The following is an 18,354-nucleotide window of genomic DNA, read 5'->3' on the forward strand; positions in this document are numbered from 1 at the left end:
TAGTTAAGGAGGCTCAGAAGGGATGGCTGCCACTGGACCAACTATAGATAGACTTCTCTGATGTACTTTTAAGCACTACCCTACTCAGGAGGAAGTAAAGAGTTTTGCTGGAAAGCTCTGCCAGTTATTGAGACTGTGTGGACTCTACTATCTCTGAGCCCAGTCAGGTCAGCTAGCCAGTGCAGAGGGGGGCAGTACCAAGGCTCTAGCCATTTCTCTTTTGCAGGGAGCTGTCAGCATTAGTCTTATGGACCCCTCATACTCCATGCACAAGCATTCTGATTGTGCCTAGCCCCTGCACAAAGGGTGAAGGAAGTGAGGAGAGGGTCCTTGCACATCCACATGAAGTGAGATGCAATCTGTCCCTTATACTCAGTATCTTTCAGCTTTATGACCTGAAGTCTCCTGAGGTCTCTTCCAACCCTAATCTTCTGGGATTCTAAGTCAAGTAGCTGGTAAAGGCCTCATTGTGCTCTAAAATACACACATTATTTTACAATTTTGAGTTAGCCATTTAAGTATTAAGCAAGTTATTGTTATAGTTTTTATGTAACTGCTATTGTAATTTTGCTTTGTGCATGAGATTAACAAGTTGCAAGATATGAATAAAATAATTTTTAAAATGCCCCACATTCAAAGTCTATTTGAGCAATCTTCTGTAACAATTGTAATGAAAATTCTTCAAATTATTCCATCTTTCCCAACCATCCTCTTTTGCTTTCTCTGTATCATTCAAGATATTCCTCTCTTACCCACTACCTACTAAACAGCCCACTCAAAGATATAAAGTCTCAGTTTGTCACACACATGACTTGGACAGATGTCCTGTGCTGGTGCATTGGACACATGGTCTCTCTCACTGATTTACAACACCTTGTTCTCTCAGCACAGGGAAGCAATATGTTATGAAGGCCCAATTTGTCAACTCAAACGTCATTATAAATTACTAAGTGTGTCCTGTGTAGCACAGATTCATCTCCCATAAACCGCTTCTATTGAGAGCTTAATGAGGAAGTGAAATTGTATTCTTCTGAGTCTGCCATACTGCAGAACCCATTGTCATTATTAGTTTCAAAGCATCAGGTCATCAACCAGCCTAGAGTAGTATTACTCTGTGGTTCTGACGTCTGTTGCTTAATGCTGTTAATGAACTAAAACTATTCTATTATACAAATAGTGAAGACAGCTTTTTTTAAAAAAAAAACATGACAAACTAAACTGCTCTCTGTTCCTTCTTGTCTTTTTCTACAATGTTCTGAACAGCTGTCTTGAGTTTTAGAGTTATGTCAGCACAATAAATGTGAAAATAATCTCACTTGTTAGTTTCTTATGTCAACAAATGTGACAAGTCAGGCTTTTTTTATAGCTTGCCCATATGGAATAGCTTATCTCCCATACGTTTGCACACATTTGATCAAATGTGTGGCACATAAATGTAAATTAAACAGCTCTTTTGTCTAAAATTGACTATAGAGATACAGCCTATGTGAGGGTTGTGAGAGGACTACCTGCTTATCTTTACTGAAGAGTGAGGAATGGAAACGACTAGCTGTAGAACTGCTCGTGGGCTATGACACTTCTTCACTCAGCACCAAGGATAAATCGAATTATTCTGCTCCTCAGCCTTCCACATATCATTATACAGAGAGATTTACAATGGGAATTAAATTATGAAGAAAATGTCTGCAGTTTACATAGGCGAGTGGGATTTCCATCTATGTCGGCCTCCTCAGGTGCTGTTTATGGGTCTGATTCCTGTAAGTGACATGCAAGAGTTATTTCCAATGGGGGTCTCTCTCTCTAATTCATTGTCTTATGAATTATTTTGAACCGCATGGAGCAGTCTTGCATTTCCTTCTCATTCCTGGGGTTTTGGAAGGGAAGGAATGTGTCACTAAGTACCAAATTCAAACATGTCAAGGAAGCTGCACATGAGCAGAGCCGAAAGATTTATCCACAATATTGGAAGTGGAGGACGGTTACAGCTGGAGGCATGGATTGGTACAGCTTATTGTCTACTGTTTGGACACTAGAGCTTTGGTGAGGTTTGACTGTTTCAGGTTTGTTTGTTTTTTTCCCAAGACACCGCTCCCCTTATTTTTAAATTGCTTCATGGACTTATTTAGCCACTTGCTGCTTCACACTCAGCAGTGGCTTTTCCCTCTGCCTTCACACACAGTTTCCCCAATACCCAGTGGGGAAGACTTCTCCTCCAGAGCCCATGCCAACTGGGCAGCCTCCTTTCATCTCTCTGAGGGGTGAAAGTTTCTCGGGGGTCAAAGTGAGCCGAAAGGGGCCGATACGAGGTACCGGTAAGAACCCGCACCAGCCCATACCCAGCCCACATTAAAGCGCTGCCATTGTCCCTTCCCCCTGTTGGCAGCCCTGCCGGTAGGGTCCGTACCGGCAGGGCCGCCGACAGGGGATGGCAAAGGGGGCGGGGACATTAAAGCACTGCTGCCACATCGCTTTAAGGATGGTCCTTTGCCGCGGCAGCGCTTTGATGTTGCTGTGCCCAGCCGCGTCGGCAGGGCTGCAGACGGGGGTGGGGGCGGAGCGCAGCAATGTTAAAGGGCTGCTGCGGCAAAGGACCCTGCAGCGCTTTAACGTCCCTACCTCTTTTGCCCACCATGGCCGCCGATGGGCCGGGGGGGGAGGCAAAGGGAGCAGCTGCCCTGGGGCCAGCGATTTAAAAGGGCCCGGGGCTCCGGACGCTGCTGCTGGGCCCTTTAAATCAACACAGGAGCCCCGGGCAGCGCGGGCCAGGCAGGCTGGAAGGGTTGGCTTGGGGATGCTGTCCCGCCCCTTCCGCCCGAGGCTCCGCCCCTTCCGGGGGCCAGAGCCGCCCTGGCCCATAGCGGTAAGTGCCCTCAGTTACTTTCACCCCAGCTGTTTCTCCATTTCTTTTCAAATTTCCCGTGAAGACCCATGTTCTCCATTACACCTCAGTTCACAGAATGACCTATCAACCCTAGCAATGTGTAAGGAAGGGGCATTAGCTCAGGGCCACGTGAAAAGGAGGAGGAGCACAGCTATCAATTTTGAGGAGGGTAAAGTCTGGTCCACAGGGGAGTTGGCCCACAAGTGACTTACTCCACAGGCAACGACTACAGAGCTCTTCAGCAAGAGGAGGAGGCACAAGCAGGACTCAGTCCCTGCCTTCTAGCACTTTTCCACAGGTTCTGGTCTCTATGTCCCCACAAGGGTACCATACCATATACAGTCTCCCAAGCCCTGGTCCAGTTATGTTGCCCTCCCTCCTTCTCCTCTCCCCGGCAATATTCCCCTCAATTGTCCTTCATTCTGAGGGATGTCACTCATTTTAATCCCACAGTTACATTTCACACAGAATAGGTGTATCCCTTCACTTTTACTGTTGAAAATTATTTGCACCAAAAAAAGAGAACCATGAAACTGAAATTACAGAAATTATTGTTTGTAGTGCACAGGAATGAATCATGCAGCAGTTCAGGTTGGTGTCCTTCATTTTGGATTTTAAGCACATTCTGTACCATGTTTTGGCCTTGGCAGGGTGAAAGGTACGTGCTGTACACTTGCAGAGGGCCAATCATAATTTAGCTCAAAAGGCTTTGTACAATATGGTAAATCCAATATCATTCTTTAGAAACAGGAGCCTTTTTGTTTGTTTTTAAAATAATACTTATATGTTCTCATCCCTTAGAAAAATCCAAAATCATTGCTCGTAACTCAGCACTCCCAAATTCAACAATAAACTATTGATCTTCATGATACCAAAAAACATTGCAGCAAGGAAATGGATATTTGTTTCAAGCTTTATTATTTAAAAATAACAGTAAGTACAATGTGATTTAAAAAAAAAACTCATCTTTTTATGCTTTCCAGGTAAGTCAATTCAAGCAAAGTTCTCTAAAATAACTGAATTTAGGGTACCAGATGGCTATCTGAAATAGCACGTATTTTAGCTTCCTATGTAACAGCCAAGCTGATTTAAATCAACTAGAGGAGAGGTATACTTTAATCAGGTCAGCTGACAGTTATTAGATCAAACCTGATTGAGATTCAGACATTCAGCTAAATCAAATTTACTCTGAATCTCAACATTTTCCCTGTATAGGGACAAAGTGAATACAACTTTTAAAATATTAAAATTATTCCCATTTTGAGAACAGGGATTAGTACAGAATGCCAGACCTTTATTTTGCTTTTAACCCACTTCATAGGATTAACCTGAGACTTTGTTTTTGTGCAAAAAATGTAGGAAACAAAATAGGAATGCTTCGGACTATATAAGTTGCTAGAGTTATAAAAGATCTGATTTTCCACTGCCTTGCACCTTGCTTAGTCTTTTACATCTGTGCAAAATGGGTGTAAAATGCTACAAAATGGATTGGTAGCATTTTGCACTCATTTTGCACAGAAGTAAATGACAGCAAAGCTGTAAGACAGTAGAGAATCAGACCATAATTTACATTTAATATAGGACACACTTCTTCCTGAGTCAGTACTGACCCAAAAGTATTATACCAACACTATTATCCAATGTAACATACACAAATTACAATGTGTTAGCATCGTGATATATGTGAAGGCCAGTCTAGAGGTTCTTTGCTGCTGGACGCTCTGGCTCTCAGATAAGATCTAAAACAGAATCCTGACTGTTATGGTCACTAATTTTCCAATGAAACTTTGGTAAAAGTAGATTTTGTGGCCAAATTGCTTTACAGGTAGTTACACTCTGCCTATCAAAATATCCCCACCAATTTTCTTTAATTATGGTATTTGTCATCACTTTTTGTCCTGAAATGTTGTATAGTGTTGCTGTGAACTCTGAAACAACAGCTGTGTTCTACTCCTGTGGTGGGGAAAGGGAACACTACCTATCTGTTCCTTACCTTGCAACTGTTCTGAGTAGAGCTGGTCAGAAAACAGAACTTCCATCCTGATGGAAAATTCCAACATTTCAAAATTTGTTTTAATCTTGAATTGGGCTGAAAGATCAAACTATTGAAGTTTTTGATAGAATGGAAATTCTGGGGAAAAAATGATTTGGCAGTGTTGAAACATTTCACTTTGACATTTTCAATCAAAGCAAAACATTTCAACATTCCTGAAATTAAAATATTTCAGGTCATTTCAAGTTGTTGAAACAACCTGAAAACTTCAGGAGTTTTCAGAAAAACAGGAGTTGTACATTTCCGATCCCATTCTCCAATATGAGCCAGGCTCCCTGGCAGGAATACATCTCCCATAATGCAGTCAGAGTCATGTAACTCCCAAGATGCAACATGAAGCTGGATAGTTGCATTTCATTGTAGGACATGTAGTCTTCTGTTGCATCCACTCCTGGGCCTCTACTGCACAATTAATTTGATCTGGTGCATCCTACAATAGATGCTAAAAATATTCTCTAGAGTAGTGGTAGTATCAGGAAGGGAGTTCACAGGTCCTACTTTCCCTTTCACTTCCTCCTCTGGTGTAGGTTGGAGTATCCTGTCTAAATTTCCTCATCAGTTAAATTAGTGTAGTACTTACCTACCCCTCCAAAGGGTCTCATGAGGGTTGATTAATATCTTTACAGTGATTAGAGCATTTGGAGTGTTAACTAAAGTGCTTTGTATAATCACTAGGAGCTGACTGGAGACTGACAATTCCATTTAGCAGCAATGTTAGAGATTCTGAAATTTGTTTTCATTCTGCACTGGAACAAACTCAAAACTTTTCCAATTTAGTGAAAATAAAATTGTGTTGAAATGTCTGTTTATGGATTGAAACATGAGGTTTTCAATTCAGGGTGGGATTTTGGATACAGCGTTTTCTGATCACTTCTGTCCTGAAAGCAAGTGAGGGAGAGAGAGAGAGACTTACCCTCTATAGTCAGATAGTTAGGACACTGGCCTAGAGAACCCTAGACCCAAAAAAGATTCCCCTTGAAAAATTTGTCAAATTCAGTATGTTTCCGCCAAATATTTTGGCTTCAGCAGAACAGCATATTTCAACAAAATTTAGTTTAGTCAGTAATGTCTCAATCAGCTCTAATAATCACCGTTCCTACTCTCTGTCTCTGTCCACTACAGACTGCAAATTCACAAATAACTGCAATGCAACCCTTCAATCTCAAAGACAGCAATGTGAAAGAGAGGCGGTCTGGTCAAGTGAGAATAAAGGAGTCATGGCTCCTTTGAGAATTCCCTCCTCCTCCTTCAGGTCAGTGGAGTAGAGAGGGAGGGGGAACCATCACCTGATCTGGGAGTGGGCCAGAAGGGCTCATGTAAGCCACTGTCCCCTACACAACAGGGGAAAGTATATATGCCCTGTCCTGCTGGACAGAGCCCTCTCTCACTAACTGCTAATGTGTCCTGGTGTCCAGTGAAGGTACACAATCCGTAGGAACTCTGGTTCCCTGATAAACCAGAATTGGAAATGGTTTTAGGGGAAGGCATCCCCTAAAGAAGCTGGGAATGTAGTTGGGGCTCCTAATGTTTGGCACAGCAAGGAGACACCCCCATATACGCACTTTTCCCAGCCCTTAACACTTCATACAAGCTATGGAGATGGGGCGCCAGCAGTGACAGCGCTCCCCAAATAGGTAGAAATGATTCAAGAAAGAATCCTGACCTGCACTATATAAGTTATTGCTGGAGAGTTCCCAGAGAAGCTAATAAAGTTGTGGCCTAATTAAACCACTTCCCTCCCATCTTGCCATTCTTCCTTCATGTCCAGGTCAATATGTCAGACATCATCCCTTAGAAAAAATACACTGAATATATTTTAGCATGGGGGTATCCAGAGAAATGAAATGAGCACACATTGCCTTAAAATCCAACAGTGACTTAATGCGGCCACAGTCCTGATGCAGGAGTGCTTGAACCCTTCACAACCGGTAACACTTTCATTTTCCATTCTTGCACTTTGTCTCAAACCACACACCCTAGCAACCCAGATAATGGGGGATATATATACACATATACGCACACGCAATGCAATATACATACATGAATAACATTTGGGGCCAAATTGAGGAATCCATCCAAATTATAACCCAGATTCCTAAAAGACAATGATGAGCTCATTAAATCACTGAGTCCAATGCCACCTCATCCCTTCTGCTGTTTCCCTTATTAAATTTTGGTCATAATGAGATTGGGGAGGTTCTGATTAGTATGTATGACTACAGGTAAATAACAGGAATTGTTCAAGGATATTTTGAGTTGGTAAAACATGAACCAATTAAATTAATCTGTTTTTATTCCTCTAATCCTGTGAGGGGCAGTGCATATGGACATTTATCTTTGAAAGAACATAGTTAGTGACAACATTATTAAACAAAACATTCTGTAATTATCTGCAGGCTTTATTTATTTATCTTGTAGTAGGGCTGATTATGAAGATAGTGAAGCTGGAAAAGAGCTGCATGTATTCATTTTGGTTGGAGATGAATCTGTCATTCCTCTTGAAGTAGATTAGATTAAAAACTTGTCTATGTTTGATTTGGTGTACTGTAACATGCCCTTATTAAACATGCATTCTTAGAATGACCATATATTTCACAGTGCCATTAAATTGCACCACCTAACATCCTTGACTAAACAACAACAACAAAGATATTCTGAAAGTATAATGGATTTGTGGAGTTGTATTTTTACGCAGCCATCCACCCAAATTTCCTTTTACACTTGCATTCCATTTCACAGTTGTTTCACAGATACTTGCGTCTACTAAACCTCCACACAGGGTTTGTGTTCATTGAAACAGTTAGCTGGAGTGAGTACACTTGAGTTACTTCACTAACCTAGCTCGAGTGAGAGCTATAAGTGATCACACTGCAAAACAACTTGAGCTACACAGAGTAATTGTATCAGCAGTGGGTGGGTTGTTGTAACTCAAGCTACTGCATCCCCACTGCATTACTATCTCCAAGCAGCACTCAAACGTCAACCCATACCCCATGATAGCCAGCTAGCTTGACCTTAAAGCACCATTAAATTAAAAATAGGCACTTTTGCTTGTGGACGTGACCTGCATTGGGGCAAAACTTGAGTTACAGCTTGAGCTAACAATGCAGTGAATAAAAGCCCTTAAATACATTATGGAACTAGTCATATGAGCACAGGCTACTTCTATGAGTGAAAGTGACAGGATCAGGTTCTAAACCAGACACTGAAGAGTTTGAATCTGTAGTTGACCCCCAGGCACTACGCTGTAAGAGACCGACAGTCCCATGTCTATTTTGTGTTAAACTTAGTTGCAACACTTAAAACAATAATGGAAAGTAAAATCAAAAAGTTCAATGCCAGAAAAAGTTACCTTTTCTCCCCCCCCCCGTCCCCCCAGGTCTTAACATTGTTAAGCGTTGTCATTGTATATGCCATGCTTTGATACAAATTAGGGTTTCAGCACCTAGGAGCTGCTCTTCTTCCCAATGAGGCTGTGGGACTTTTCAGTGAAAGGAAGACTGGACCAAGTTCTCTGTGAACATTTTCCTATACTTTATAGACCAAGACTGTGCACTAGAATGCAAAGAGCCCAATCCTATGAGGTTCTGAGTCAATGAGAGTTAAAAGCTCTCAGCACCTCATAGCTGGCACTCAGCAGCACCTTGCAGAATTAAGCTCTACAAGAGTTACAACTGGATCCTGCAAACCCAAGGGACCACTCACATGTGAAAGAGATTGTAAAAAGTCAGGCATTCATATTATATTCTTCAATTAAGGTAATGGCCAGAGAGTGATTTCAAGGATGTTAGTAACACCAGATTATTGCGCATGAAAATAAGTGGTAGCTTAGTCTGTTCAAAAAACTCATTTATTCTGTAGCAAGTATCTTCTGTAGCAAGTAAAAGCCATCTCATACACTGAATAAGAGGTCACTGCAAATGGCGTGAAAGCATTTCAAGGCTCAGAATTTTGTACCTGAAGAAATCAATTTCAAGCAATATGACCTTGAAAAAAAGCTTAAGTTTCTTGTACAAATACAAATGACATATTTATCCTGTACAAATATTGTAAATGAGCAGGTAGTTTGATTCTATTATTATAAATAGTGAATGTAAATAAAACTAAATTAGCTATTCCCACTCAAGAAAGAGATCTTGGAGTCATTGTGGATAGTTCTCTGAAAACATCCACTCAATGTGCAGCAGCAGTCAAAAAAGTGAACAGAATGTTGGGAATCAGTAAAAATGGGATAGATAATAAGACAGAAAGTATCATATTGCCGCTATATAAATCCATGGTATGCCCACATCTTGAATACTGCATGCAGATGTGGTCGCGCCATCTCAAAAAAGATAGATTGGAATTGGAAAAGGTTCAGAAAAGGGCAACAAAGGTGATAAGGGGTACGGAATGGCTGCCATATGAGGAGAGATTAATAAGACTGGGACTTTTCATCTTGGAAAAGAGACAACTAAGGGAGGATACGATAGAGGTCTATAAAATCATGATTGGTGTGGAGAAAGTAAACAGGGAAGTGTTATTTACTCTTTCTCATACCACAAGAACTAGCAGTCACCAAATGACATGAATAGGCAGCAGATTTAAAACAAACAAAAGGAAGTATTTTTTCACACAATGCACAGTCAACCTGTGGAATTCTTTGTCAGAGGATCTTGTGGAGAATGTTGTGAAGGCCAAATTCAAAAAAGAACTAGATAAGTTCATGGAGGACAGGTCAATCAATGGCTTTTAGCCAGGATGAGCAGGGATGGTGTCCCTAGCCTCTGTTTGCCAGAAGCTGGGAATGGGCGATGGGATGGATCACTTGATGATTAACTGTTCTGTTCATTCCCTCTGGGGCACCTGGAATTGGCCACTGCCAGAAGAGAGGATACTGGGCTAGATGGACCTTTGGTCTGACCCAGTATGGCCGTTCTTTTATTCTTATGTACATTTAAGTAAGCTAAATTAGGATTTCAAGTCAGTTTGTGACACGTGAATATGATTTCTGTTCAGTTTCCAGGATATATGGGTCTAAACCAAACCACAGATCTAAATAACCCCCAAATTTCAGGGAAGTTTCTTTCTCCTGAAATGGATCTGGATCCTGATTTCACTGCTAGTTTCTATTTATGTCCAGGGTGAAAACTAAATGTGATGGCACTTCTGCCTTCATAAAGCATCAATTCCAAAGAAACCCTGCCCTTGAGGAATTCCCACCATGATTTCAACAATTTCCATCCCACCATCAACCTCAGCCTGGTCCAATCCACACAAGAGATCCACTTCCTGGACACTACAGTGCTAATAAACGATGGTCACATAAACACCACCCTATACCGGAAACCTACTGACCGCTATTCTTACCTACATGCCTCCAGCTTTCACCCTGACTGCACCACACGATCCATTGTCTACAGCCAAGCTCTGCGATACAACCGCATTTGCTCCAACCCCTCAGACAGAGACAAACACCTACAAGATCTCTATCAAGCATTCTTACAACTACAATACCCACCTGCGGAAGTGAAGAAACAGATTGATAGAGCCAGAAGAGTTCCCAGAAGTCACCTACTACAGGACAGGCCTAACAAAGAAAATAACAGAACGCCACTAGCCGTCACCTTCAGCCCCCAACTAAAACCCTTCCAACGCATTATTAAGGATCTACAACCTATCCTGAAGGATGACCCAACACTCTCACAAATCTTGGGAGACAGGCCAGTCCTTGCCTACAGACAGCCCCCCCAACCTGAAGCAAATACTCACCAGCAACCACATACCACACAACAGAACCACTAACCCAGGAACCTATCCTTGCAACAAAGCCCGTTGCCAACTGTGCCCACATATCTATTCAGGGGACACCATCACAGGGCCTAATAACATCAGCCACACTATCAGAGGCTCGTTCACCTGCACATCCACCAATGTGATATATGCCATCATGTGCCAGCAATGCCCCTCTGCCATGTACGTTGGTCAAACTGGACAGTCTCTGCGTAAAAGAATAAATGGACATAAATCAGATGTCAAGAATTATAACATTCATAAACCAGTCGGAGAACACTTCAATCTCTCTGGTCACGCAATTACAGACATGAACGTTGCGATATTACAACAAAAAAACTTCAAATCCAGACTCCAATGAGAGACTGTTGAATTGGAATTCATTTGCAAATTGGATACAATTAACTTAGGCTTGAATAGAGACTGGGAGTGGCTAAGTCATTATGCAAGGTAACCTATTTCCCCTTGTTTTTTCCTACCCCCCCCCAGACGTTCTTGTTAAACCCTGGATTTGTGCTGGAAATGGCCCACCTTGATTATCATACACATTGTAAGGAGAGTGGTCACTTTAGATAAGCTATTACCAGCAGGAGAGTGGGGTGGGGGGAGGTATTTTTTCATGCTTTGTGTGTATAAAAAGATCTTCTACACTTTCCACAGTATGCATCCGATGAAGTGAGCTGTAGCTCACGAAAGCTTATGCTCAAATAAATTGGTTAGTCTCTAAGGTACCACAAGTACTCCTTTTCTTTTTGCGAATACAGACTAACACGGCTGTTACTCTGAAACCTATTTTAATCAGAACTTTCAAAGTTGATTAAAGAGATGGATATCCTCTGGACAGTAAGATCTATGATTATTCTATATGAGTGTTATTCCGTGTACATTTTGGTTACACAAGACAATGGATGGCTGGACACCTATGCTGATTCTGTTAAGTGCAGTAGGTGTACTTTTAGATGGGAGATTTGGAATCACAGATAAACATGAGCATCTCTATTTCACTGTGATTTTGAGGCTTAGCTTCTTTTGCTATTGTCAGGTGCTGCCTCCAATCCTCAGACCTAGAGGTTGGCAGGTAGGTCGCATCTAGGCATAGAGGCCAAGGGTGGCAATGGAATTGAGATTCAGGGGCAGACCAGAGTCAAAAGTGAGATCAGAGTTTGTAGAAAAACCAGAAGCAAAACTGTAGCCAGAGTGAAGGTGCAGGCCAGAGGGCTGAACCAGGTGGTCAGAGTCCAAAGACAAGCCAAGTCAATATCAAAGCCAGAGTCCAGATACAAACCAAAGGTCGAAGGTGGGTAGTCAGAGTCTGATGGAGGATCGGGGGAGGAGGCAAGGCTGGTGTGGGTCACTGATGGGGATGGGTCACTGATGGGGATGGAGTGAGGCTGGAGTAGGGCAAGGACAATACTGGGACAGGACTCCAGTGGGGCAGGGGCAGGCTAAGAGTCTTAAGAGTCTGATGGATAGTGAGGTAGAGGAGAATTCCTGGCCTGGTAGCACTGTTGCTGTGAAGTTCTGGTGGGATTGTGGAAACAGAACATAAGAATGGCCATACTGGGTCAGACCAAAGGTCCATCTAGCCCAGTATCCTGTCTACCGACAGTGGCCAATGCCAGGCGCACCAGAGGGAGTGAACCTAACAGGTAATGATCAAGTGATCTCTCTCCTGCCATCCATCTCCACCCTCTGACAAACAGAGGCTAGGGACACCATTCCTTACCCATCCTGGCTAATAGCCATTAATGGACTTAACCTCCATGAATTTATCCAGTTGTCTTTTGAACCCTGTTATAGTCCTAGCCTTCACAACCTCCTCAGACAAGGAGTTCCACAGGTTGACTGTGCGCTGAGTGAAGAAGAACTTCCTTTTATTTGTTTTAAAACTGCTACCCATTAATTTCATTTGGTGGCCCCTAGTTCTTATATTATGGGAACAAGTAAATAACTTTTCCTTATTCACTTTCTCCACACGACTCACGATTTTATATACCTCTATCATATCCCCCCTTAGTCTCCTCTTTTCCAAGCTGAAAAGTTCTAGCCTCTTTACTCTCTCCTCATATGGGACCCGTTCCAAACCCCTAATCATTTTAGTTGCCCTTTTCTGAACCTTTTCTAAGTATATCTTTTTTGAGATGAGGGGACCACATCTGTATGCAGTATTCAAGATGTGGGCATACCATGGATTTATATAAGGGCAATAAGATATTCTCCATCTTATTCTCTATCCCTTTTTTAATGATTCTTAACATCCCGTTTGCTTTTTTGACTGCCGCTGCACACTGCATGGACGTCTTCAGAGAACTATCCACGATGACTCCAAGATCTTTCTCCTGATTAGTTGTAGCTAAATTAGCCCCCATCATACTGTATGTATAGTTGGGGTTATTTTTTCCAATATGCATTACTTTACATTTATCCACATTAAATTTCATTTGCCTTTTTGTTGCCCTATCACTTAGTTTTGTGAGATCTTTTTGAAGTTCTTCACAGTCTGCTTTGGTCTTGACTACCTTGAGCAGTTTAGTATCATCTGCAAACTTTGCCACCTGAGCCTGGGGGTCATCTGACCCAGGCTCTGCTCAGCAATATGTCGGTACTGCATACCTGAGGGCTGAGTCTCTGAAGGCTCTGTTAAAGTCGGAAGTGAGTGCAGCTGGGTTGTTGCTGCATGTCCAAGTGCTGATTCACTGGAGCACCTAATGAGGTTCTGAGGATAGCCGGCACAAGCCCTCCCACATCTAAACCCCCCCAAGCCTAAGGGGAGGAGTCACTGGACTCGGGCATTAAAAAGATTATGGGGGACAACAAATGAAAAAAAAACAGGGATGGGAGTGAGAGTCAGAGGTTCAAAAGCAGGGATCCAGAAGGGACACCAAGAAGAGAACCTCGGACAATGCCACTGCTCATTGAAGGCATCCAGGAAACCAGTGGACATGGCCCAGAGGAACTCTGTCCAGAGACGTGACTTAAGGGAGGATCAGAAGTAGGCCCCACAGTTGCAGAGCACCTCACCATCCAGCTTCTTCCTCCTGGTATGGTAGACAACCACCTTGGCCAGCACCAGGAGGAAGTTGAGGAGGAGGCCCAGGGGTGGGCAAACTTTTTAGCCCGAGGGCCACATCGGGGAATAAAAATTGTATGGTGGGCCAAGAATTCTCACAAAATTGGGGTTATGGTGCGGGAGGGGCTGAGGGCTCTGGGGTGGGGCTGGGGATGAGGAGTTTGGGGTGTAGGAGGGTGCTCTGGGCTGGGACAGAGAGGTTCGGAGGGCTGCAGGGGTATCTGGGGTGGGGCAGGGGTATGGGAAGGGGTGCAGGCTCTGGGGTGGGGCTGGGGATGAGAGGTTTGGGGTTCAGGAGGGTGCTCCATGCTGGGATCAAGGGGTTTGGAGAGCGGGAAGGGGATCAGGGCTGGGGCAGAGGGTTGTGGCATGGATAGAGGCTCAAGGGTGCAGTCTCTGAGCGACACTTACCTCAAGTGGCTACCGGAAGCAGTGGCATGCCCCTTCTCTAGCTCCGATCCGTGGAGCGGCCCCTGACCCTGCTAGAGCACCAGAGTGGGGCCATGCATTCTCTCTCTATATATATATTCTCTCTACGTATATGAGTGCTGTAGAAACCTGGAATGAAGGAGAGTTGATAAAGGGAGAACTGTGAAGCCAGGCAGTTGGAGATAAACTTCTGAAAAAGGAGGTTGAAGAGTTTCCCTATATCTCAAATTGAACATTTCTGAGGAAGATAGAGACAGTAGCAATCTTTAAAATCTGTAAGTGACCCACTGGTGGGAAGGTACTCTGGAGGAGACCTAGTTTACAAGTCATATTGCTGGGCAACTGGTGGGGGTCCAAATACGGAAACTTCAGCTGTCAGTCTATTAGCACAAGCATATAATTCTGCTGAGTAGTTACTTAGGGAGTCCTGGAAGTCTTCCAAGCACAGAACTCGTAGTGACTTCAGTGGCTTTTCTTTGCACAGTGGCATTTTGGGATTGGATCCCTAGTGTTAAGGAATAAGCTTGGGTTTTAACGATTGTCTGTTATTTGTTTTTAATCATTGTTTCTGTACCTTTTTAGTTTTTGTACAGTTTTTCACAAAATACCTTAAAATGTTGCAAAATCTCTCAACATTCACAAGACGCACTTCCCATTTTTTCACAGTTGCACTTCACATGAATTTTGTACCCCTTTCATCTTTCCGAACAAAACCTCTGAAGTTGGCCTGAAAGAACTTACCATCCAAAAATACAATTAGCTCAGCCCTTTATGATGAACCACTGAAACAAATCAATGCAATACTTGGGTCTAGCAGTAACCAATTACTTGAAAAAGGTAGCCAAGTAGAAACCAGTAGGATACCAGTACAGTATCACGTAATTGCTTAGATTTGTTTAAATTTCCAAAGTGAAAGGTAGTACATTGAGAAACCTAATTAGATATTGATTTAAATAAATTTAGCCTCCTGGCTACTAAACAGTATTTATTATTCTGATGTACATTAAAAACAAGGGAAAACCAAATATTTTTGCCTCCTTACTTATCAGAAAACCAAATTAAAATGAAACCTTCAGGAATACAAAAATCAGATTACAATGAAATACACTGATATTACTTTGCCAAGGTAAACAAAGATAAATAATGGGAAATAAATATGTGATAATACTGAGAATTTAAAAGAATTCTGTCTGATAGATTACACCTTGGAGTATAGTTCCATCAATGGCTATTTGACAAGTTGGTCAGGGATGCAACCCCATGCTCTGGGTGTCCCTAAACCTTTGACTGCCAGAAGCTGGGACTGGACAACTGGGGATGGATCACTCAATAATTGCCCTGGTCTGTTCATTCCCTCTGAAGCATCTGGCACTGGCCACTGTTAGAAGACAGGATGCTGAGCCAGCTGGACCACTGGCTAACTCAGTATGGCCTGTCTTGTGTTCCTATTTTCTACTATCTATCTGTGTATTAACTATTGAACTATGTAAATTATTATTCAGTTCTGACATTTGATATATGCAAATAAGTCCCCTTGCCTTTAATGGGAGTTTGAACACGTACATTCCAAGACAGATTTTGGCACTAACATTTTAAAAATAGTTTAAGTTTTAATAATCTAGGCCCCAGTTCAGGAAACTCCCTATTCAACAAATGAATTAAGCATGTGCTTAACTTTAGGTACACACTTAAGTACCACTGATTTCAGTAGGACTCATTGCAAATGCAATTACATGCTTAAGATACTTTCATTCAATTCCTCCTTCTAGGACCCAGTCTTACACCCATAAATGTAAAAGGGAGCTTTGCCAAGGACTTCAGTGAAAATGGCACTGAATCCATAAAAATACTTAAAAAAAATAAACCCAGGGGAGAGGAGAGAATGTTTTATAGCGGAAAACACACACACACCACTTCTGTTGCCTTTGCCTTTCATTTCTTGCTTTCTAGCATTCATCTATGATGGTTTTGTTAAATATTTTTTGGTTTACCTCTAACATATAGTTTAACAGTCCCCTATATTTTGGATGCTTCTTCAATAGCAGGATGGGACAATAGTCAATTAAGCTTACAGTAAAATAATAACCATTACACTGTGTCATGGAATCTTTGTACAGGTGTATGCAAGTGCATAAGGAAATAACTATCACCAATCTGATGGGAATCACTATCAACAAACTGAAGTGACAGTTGCAACAGAAATAGCTATTATTTATGCCAATCATTCCTTGAAGAATTCCTTCCCAGTGCTACAGTTTTAACAACACCGAAAAAGTGCCCACTATATTTCTAGAGACAAACAGACGCAATCCTGAATCTACTACTCAGACAAAAGCTTCTTTTAATTCAGTTTTAAATCTATGGGGGTTTTGAATAAACCCCATCTCTAAATAACATAAGAGGAAAGGAATTTAAAAAAAAGTACAGGAAATAAAACAGCCTTTGATATATATTGATGGATATTTCCGCTGAACTTCAGCTATATAGTTAGCACTTGAGAGATTCTAATTTACAGCTTATAGGTGATCTAAAAGCAGAGCCAGAAGTATAATAAATGTTCTGAAACTATTAATCATATGAATTTTGGAAGAAAATATTGAACATTCTTTAAAATTATAGGACAAGATATGCAGCATTCCCTAGTTCTTTCTGTGTTAATTTACGCTAAAGCGACACATTACTTGATTATTTCACTGCAAATAAATTGTAGATTAAAGGAACATTAATAATAACTATAAATATCAGAATTAGACACTGGACTAATTAGAAAAACTACTGGGCTACAGAATGGATAATGGATATTAAACATATCCAGTCCAACAGTATACAACAAGGCAACTTGCAAGTTACAAGAGCAAACATATGGCAAATATGTAGTCATGTTGCTTAATGTACTACTGGAAGGTGCTCAGATACAATGGTATCAGAGCATGGAAAAGAACCTATATAGAACAGAATAGAAACATATGCCCTGATCCTACAATGGGATGCATGCCAACAGATTCCTGTTCAAAATTCATTTCAGTATGTATGTGATACTCCCAAGGAATACCCAGGATTGCGAGGGACCTCATCACCACCTGTCCTTAGCATGAAAGTCTTGTCTGTAACAGATGTGGCTCAGCTATCTGAAATCACCAGCCTCTGGCAGCACTGTCACGGGCCTCACTTTGTCTGTACAGGTAGCAAAATGCATACACCAACTCCCGAGTCCTCAGAGCACACCCTTCAGTGTCCAGTTCCTGTTCCCCTGAATGCTCTATAGAGTTACCAGGCCTGCTGTTCCAAAGGAGCAAAACACATCAGCTTGTATGATTCAAGTCAGGATCAACACTTTAACGCCACAGCACTTAGACATACTTACGGTGAGAACAAGAATAAGTGTATCATCAAAGAACAGAGATTCAAGTGATAGTGAGTAAGATTATAGGAAACAAATGGGTACAATAAAACAAAACCATAACATACTTTCTAGAGACCAAACTTAACTAATAGGTTAGGGTCCTGTCTAAAGAAGTTTATTTCATCCAAAGTTCTCTCCAGCGTTTTTATCCAAGCCTGGATGAGACCCCTTTTCCACAAAGGAAACTCGCTGTGCATTTACTTCTTTAGTGAAGGATGATAGTGTATCTTCTTTGTCTCTTAAAGGTAGTGGGAAAAACCTTTTATGTGCACCTTAAAATATGGACCCCGTTCCTCCACACAGTTTTTCCCTGTTTCCTGTTAGTTTCTTTCTTTGAAGTTCCAACAATCAATTAACATTCAGTTCAGGCAGGTGATAGGAGATCCATTGTGAATTATGCATTACTTAATTTACATGTAAAGAGACAGCTAGACAAACATTCCTTGTCTCCCAGCAAACCTTTTTTTCACATTTGCTGGTGATCAGTCCCTAGACACAGACCTTTAAGAATATAATTGTCAATGTATATACATAACTCATCATACAACATCTGTACATGCATTTCACAATCATATTGATGGCCAGTGTGACACTTAGAGATTTCATGGGATACTCCTTGGTGAACTAGAATGTACATGCCAGACCCAAGAGATTCCCTGTAACTCCTCATTACCCCCTTGCCATTTGGCATTAAGAGGTTCTTGGGTCACAACGGGTGCCACAAAAAGACCCAAAATAGATACTGT

The 18,354-nt window shown here is 41.8% G+C and overlaps 1 long non-coding RNA gene across 1 annotated transcript; it reads left to right on the plus strand.

Annotated features, from left to right (window-relative positions):
• Positions 1-3,685: 3,685 nt before the first annotated feature.
• LOC141993391 (uncharacterized) lies at positions 3,686-11,117 on the plus strand. Its single transcript, XR_012640840.1, has 3 exons — positions 3,686-3,814; positions 6,057-6,186; positions 10,057-11,117. It is a non-coding gene; the product is annotated as an uncharacterized LOC141993391 (long non-coding RNA).
• The last annotated feature ends 7,237 nt before the right edge of the window (positions 11,118-18,354 follow it).

This window comes from Natator depressus, chromosome 9 (genome assembly GCF_965152275.1).
Source record: "Natator depressus isolate rNatDep1 chromosome 9, rNatDep2.hap1, whole genome shotgun sequence".
NCBI lineage: Eukaryota > Metazoa > Chordata > Testudines > Cheloniidae > Natator > Natator depressus.